Raw genomic sequence first — 6000 nt, 5'->3', positions numbered from 1 at the left:
CAGCTTAGCCTTGGGATCCTGCACCCTCGTGGGAGACCAGGAAGAGCTCCTGTCTCCAGTCTTCATATTGGCTCAGCTCCAGCCATTGTGCTCACTTGGGGAGTGAATCATTTGATGGAGGATCTTCCTCTCTGTCTCTCCTCCTCTCTGTACATCCAACTTTCAATTAAAAAAAAAAAAAAGATGTGTGCAATTTTCTTTTACCCATGAGCCAGTTTTTTCTCTGTACAAAAATAGTCCCCCCAAAAAAGAAGTTCAGCATCTCTACATCTTTTCTAAAGTTCTCTCGTCCGGGGCACAGGTTTTGCGTTGAGCGTAGAAGGGATTGGTGGTCTCTGAAGCCGTCATTTGCCATGAGTAATGAAATGTTCTTTGTCAGCATGTCAGGATTTGTGTTGCATGCGCTTGTTTTTTTCGTCATGCTTCCTTCTCACTGTACTTTTGCACCCCTCCCATTTCCCGGGTTTTTGTTTGTTTGTTTCCTTTTCCTATGAAAATATCTTTCCCCCTACTCTCCAACCCACGATCATCCCCAGCCTCCCCTCCAACCTGTTGTTCTCCAGTCCGCTGTCCCGTAGCCCCCCTCACATGTGCGAGAGGTGGCAGTGTGCCGTTAATGGCCGTGCCGGGCACCGGGGTGCTCTGGTAGAGCCGTGACATGTGCAGTCTGCTGGGGGCGGCGGGTTCTGGTACCTTGGCACCGAGGAGGTATGTGCTGATCCTCTTCTGGAAGTTCCCGGCCTTTCAGGGCTCCCTGGAGTTGGAGGAAGAGGTAACCACGGAGGGGCTGGAGCTGGCCGTGGACTTGACCACCTAGTCCAAGGAGCCAAGTGCCAAGCAGGGGATGACCTGCTGCGAGTAGGACATGCTGTAAGTGGGAGAGCCGTTCATGTAGGTCTGCGAGCTGGTCATGGAGTTGTATCGCAGCGTGCTCACATCATAGTGGTGCAAGGGCTGCATCTGAGCCGCGCCAAGTGCATTGAGGCCCAGGTGCTGCGGGCAGCCCAGATGGTCCTGCATCATGCTGCAGCTGCCATTGCTCCAGCCATTCACTTGGGCATAGCTGTCCATGTGCTGGTTCATGGCCACGCCCAGGACGGCGCCCACCCCAAACCAGCTGGCTATGATGTTGCCACCGGGAGCCAGCAGCCCACCAGCTGCGTGTAATTATACTTCTTCTCAAGCGTCTTGGTTTTTGGCCGTGGCACATATTATAATCTCTGTGTTCCTTCTTGCGCAGCGCCCGCAGCCGCTTGCCCTCGGCAATGAACGGCCACTTCGCCATCTCTGACTAAGTTTCCACTCGGGGCCCAGGCGCTTGTTGATGTCAAAGTTATGCATCTTGGGGTTCTCCTGGGTCATCTTGTGACGCTGCCCACGGGACCACACCATGAAGACGTTCATGGGCCTTTTGGTTGCCGCCGTCCACCGCCGCCATGGCATTTCCACTGCTGCTGTCACGCAGCAAAGTGGGCTGTGTGCCCGGCTGCTTGAGCTCCGTCTCCATCTGTTGCCCATGCGGGCGCTGTGCACGTGGGCCCGGCCCGGTGGAGGCTGGAGACCCTCGGCGTGGCGGGGAAATGGAGTGGGGGGCACAGGAGGAGGAGGAGGTGAAGGGGAGGCTAGCGGGGGTAATTGGGGATCCCGGGGTTAGAGGAGACCAGGTGGAGGAGAGCAATTTGGGGAGGGGAGGAAGAAAGGGGACAGAGGTGGCACACGGAGAATGAGAGAGAGAGAGAAGCGAACTGGAATCGGGATCAGAACAGCAGTGTTTCCCTACACCTCTGGCCGATGCCGCAGCTGCCAGCTGCGATTATTATTATTATTGTTGTTGTGATTTTTTATTTTTGGAAAGGCTTAAGCCCCGGACTCAAACTTCTTTCTGCCTTTCCCTTTCTCTGCTTCTTGTTCCCTCAGTCCTTAAAGAGGCAGCAAACTACTTTCCCCCTTTTGCAAACACTCTTCTCTGCCTTTACAACTCCTCATAACATTTTTGAACAAGTTAGTAGACAACCATCCGAGCACTGGTTCTAATCCGGGGAGTCCTGCTTCCCATCCATCCTTTGTGGTCACTTTGGGAATGAATCATTGGATGGAAGAGCTTCCTCTCTGTCTCTCCTTTCTGTATACCTCACTTTGCAATAATAATAAACTAAATCTTTAAAGAAGAGTTGTATTTAATCAGGCACAAACATTGTTCTTAGGGCACAAGAGGCTAGGAATTTTTTTTTTAAAGATTTTATTATTATTGGAAAGCCGGATATACAGAGAGGAGGAGAGACAGAAAGGAAGATCTTCCATCCGATGTTTCACTCCCCAAGTGAGCCGCAATGGGCTGGTGCGCGCCAATCCGATGCCAGGAACCTGGAACCTCTTCCGGGTCTCCCACGCGGGTGCAGGGTCCCAAAGCTTTGGGCCATCCTAGACTGCTTTCCCAGGCCACAAGCAGGGAGTTGGATGGGAAGTGGGGCTGTCGGGATTAGAACCGGTGCCCATATGGGATCCCGGGGCATTCAAGGCAAGGACTTTAGCTGCTAGGCTATGCCGCCGGGCCCAAGGCGAGGAATTTTTAAGTTTACATTTAGAAAATCTCGCTGGTCAGCAAAGGGTGTATACATGTTTGAGATGATGGAAAATTATTAGATAGGGTAAAGAACAGAGAGCAGATTACAGAAAAAGTAGGGGCCAGGAATTCAGCAGGAAGGTACTTGGAAAACCCCTGGATATAGAGAAGAGGTGACAATGGCTTAGAGGTGTTCAGGGAACAGAAAACCCAGCAGCCACTGGTGAGCTGTGATCCGGATTCAAAGGACAACCAGAGATCCAAAGGCAGCCACAGATCAGCCCTTGCAGCAGCCAAATGGGAGCTTGAGTTCACATGGGGAGCTCGGGAGGTGAAGACAGGCTGGGACTGGCCAATTCTGCCAGGTAGTTTGGATGTGGGGAGAAAGGCACACTCCTTCACTGCTGGTGGGAGTGTAGGCTAATACAATCATTGTGACTAGAATTCCAAATAAAACTGCCATAACCCAGCTATCCTGCTGCTAGGAATATATCCAACGGAAATGAAATCTGCATATGAGAAGGGGATCTGTAATCCTATTTACAGTAGCACAAGCTACAATAGCAAAGACATGGAAACAATCTAGATGCACATCCAAAGAGTGGTTAAAGAAACTGTGGTACATCTACTCCATGGAATGTTATTCAGCTATTAAGAACAATGAAATTATACTATTTACAACTAGCTGGTCCCAACTAGAAGCCATTATGCTCAGTGAAAATGAGTCAGTTACAAAAGAACAAATACCATATGTTCTCTCTTATATAAGGAAACCAGTGTGGAATGTGTAACTTCAATAATCCAATCAATACTGTGTTTGTTTTGTTTGTTTTGGCTGCATCCCATGTGTTTTGAAGTTTTTTATTTCAGTTTTATTTATTCCAAATACTCTCTCTTTTTTTTAAGATTTATTTATATTTATTGGAAAGATAAAGAGAGGAGGAGAGAAAGAGAGAGAGGAAGATCTTCCATTAGGATGATTCACTCCCCAAGTGAGCACAATGTCTGGTGCTGTGCCAATCTGGAGCCAGGAGCCAGGAACTTCCTCCAGGTCTACCCCACGGGTGCAGGGTCCCAAGGTTTTGGGCTGTCCTCGACTGCTTTCCCAGGCCACAAGCAGCGAGCTGAACGGGAAGTGGAGCTGCTGGGATTAGACCTGGTGCTCACATGGGATCCTGGCAATAATACTCTCTTTTCTTTTGTCAAATTCATTGCTAGCTCATGGACTATATGGTGGCATCATTTTTCTCAAGAGACTTTTGTATCTCCTTCTTGTCACCCATGTGTTGATTACCAGTGGCGTGCTTTTGAGCCCAAACAAGCCTGCTGAGGTCTTGGCCACACCTTCAGGTGGGTGGCACCAGCATTACCCACCCATTTTATAATTAATTAAGAGACCAACAATGGGGAACATCTTACCTGTGGTTTCCCCGCCCACCAAGGAGAGGTCAAGGAAGGCATAAAATCCCAAGACCCTTCCTCAAACCTTTGGTGTCTTTCTCTCCCTCCCCTTTGAGAGGCACCCCACCTCCCGGCTTTTCAGAGGTGCTTTCCCTTTCCCTCATTCCCTGCTCACCTGGTCCCTTCGCAAATGAACTTTTCTGTTTGCAACAGATGCCCGGCTTTTTATTTCCATACTAAGCTGAAGAAAGAACCCACCTGGCATTTCTGGTAACACTTTTTCATGGAATTGTATTTTTTTGTTGTTGTTGATGCTGTTGCTCTAGCTCATCTAGTTGTTGACCTTGTTTCTTGGTTTCTCAATTATGGAAATGTATCGTGATGAGGTATTGGTGTCTACCATATCCAGATGTGTGGATATAATGCAACATCTATCCCTGCATCTAGATGAAAGATGGATTCCCAATGAAACGGTTGGACAAGTGTAGACAATGGAATGTGTTACTCTCTGCATTTGTCTGTTCCAGCAATGTTCAGGTTCACTTAAGTAAGAGACTGATGGAATTAAAATTCCTCATGAAGGATTATACCACTGTAGTAAAATGGGGAAAATTTGTTGGGGGTGGGACTTTGGGGGAAAATCCCAGTGTATATAAAACTGTAACACATAATTCAAATATTCAAAATTTTCTCTCTCTCTCTCTATATATATATATATATAAAAGAACCGAAATGCTCGATATGCTTTTAATACATTATGATAATCCACAATATCTCAGGAGAGCTGAGAAATCTTGCACCTTCTTAGAATGTGTGAGAAAGAAGTTAAATATAATCTATCAAGATTGTAACAGGTAATTTACAGACTCAAGACTCGAGTCTGCATTTGACATTAGCAGAATGTATAAAGACATACAGTGGGGTCCAAGAATGAACCTGACAGCCTCTTAACAGGAAGTCATATGCACAGAGCAGGAGGGGACCCCAGAGTGGAACAGGAAGACAGGAGGAGGCTTGTGTCCTAACCCAGAGACTCCTGGTACATCACCAACAAGTATCAGTATGGGCACCAAGGACTATATCCCAACTGCCAAGGAGCTCACATGGAATTGGGATGCCCTCATAGGCCGAGAACTCTGAGGCCAACTATTCCCTATCAGATTTCCCACACTGGATGGAAGAAGCCAAGCTCCTTCCTCACAGGATCTAAAGTCTTTGGAATAACAGCCAGGAGCCCTGAGCAGTCCTCAGAAACAGAAGAACAGTAAACTTCCACTGGGACTCAGGAAAGGAGCTTTCTCTGGTCCTTACTTAGTTCCAACTTTGGCTCCCCACCCTCTCTTGCAATGACCATCAGGGTTGCTCCACAATCCTCCCATCCAAAAAAAAATTAGATCAGGTAGACAAAGAGAGACCAATAAGGAAAGCTTAGAATAGTTAGGAAAAAGTCAGCATGGACTTCCATATACCTTATTAGGTAGAACATAAAGATCAGTTACTCCTCACTAAGGCATTGAAGCTTTCTCTGCACACCCTTCCTAAAATTTCTCTGCTGCTCAATAGTTAACATATGACTTATGAGAGTTATAAGCCAGTTTGGACTATCCTAACATTTGCGAAGTTCAGTAAAAACCACACTTAAATACGGTAAGCTGCTAACTATATGTAGGGCCTGGTCTCCCAAGGGTTAACTCCACAGCTTAGCTTGTTTTTCAAGGGATAACAGGAAGCACAATCTTGGCCTGATACATTTAGTTCCTGGTTTAACCACAAGTTCCTGTTTCCCCTTTATCAAGATGCCCCGGGGGATCTTAGGAGCTTCTTGAACATTGCAAAAATACTGAGAGGAACCAGAGAGTATTAAAAGGCAGGCTAGAGTTCAATAAAGGTGGCATTCTCTTTGCAGGAGTGACCCAGTGTGTGTTGTCTTCTTTGTAACCCTAGTCCCTCCATTCAACTCGGGGTACACGGGGACGCGGGCATTACTGACAACTATAAAAATAAAAATAGACAGGAGACAGCTGAATCATACCATA

At 47.2% G+C, this 6000-nt stretch overlaps 1 pseudogene; it reads right to left on the bottom strand.

Annotated features, from left to right (window-relative positions):
• Window positions 1–417: 417 nt before the first annotated feature.
• Window positions 418–1407, bottom strand: LOC101527036 (transcription factor SOX-2-like; annotated as a pseudogene).
• Between the last annotated feature and the right edge of the window lie 4593 nt (window positions 1408–6000).

Source organism: Ochotona princeps, chromosome 10 (assembly GCF_030435755.1).
Source record: "Ochotona princeps isolate mOchPri1 chromosome 10, mOchPri1.hap1, whole genome shotgun sequence".
In the NCBI taxonomy this organism is placed as follows: Eukaryota; Metazoa; Chordata; class Mammalia; order Lagomorpha; family Ochotonidae; genus Ochotona; species Ochotona princeps.
This window is presented reverse-complemented; position numbering and strand designations above follow the sequence as displayed.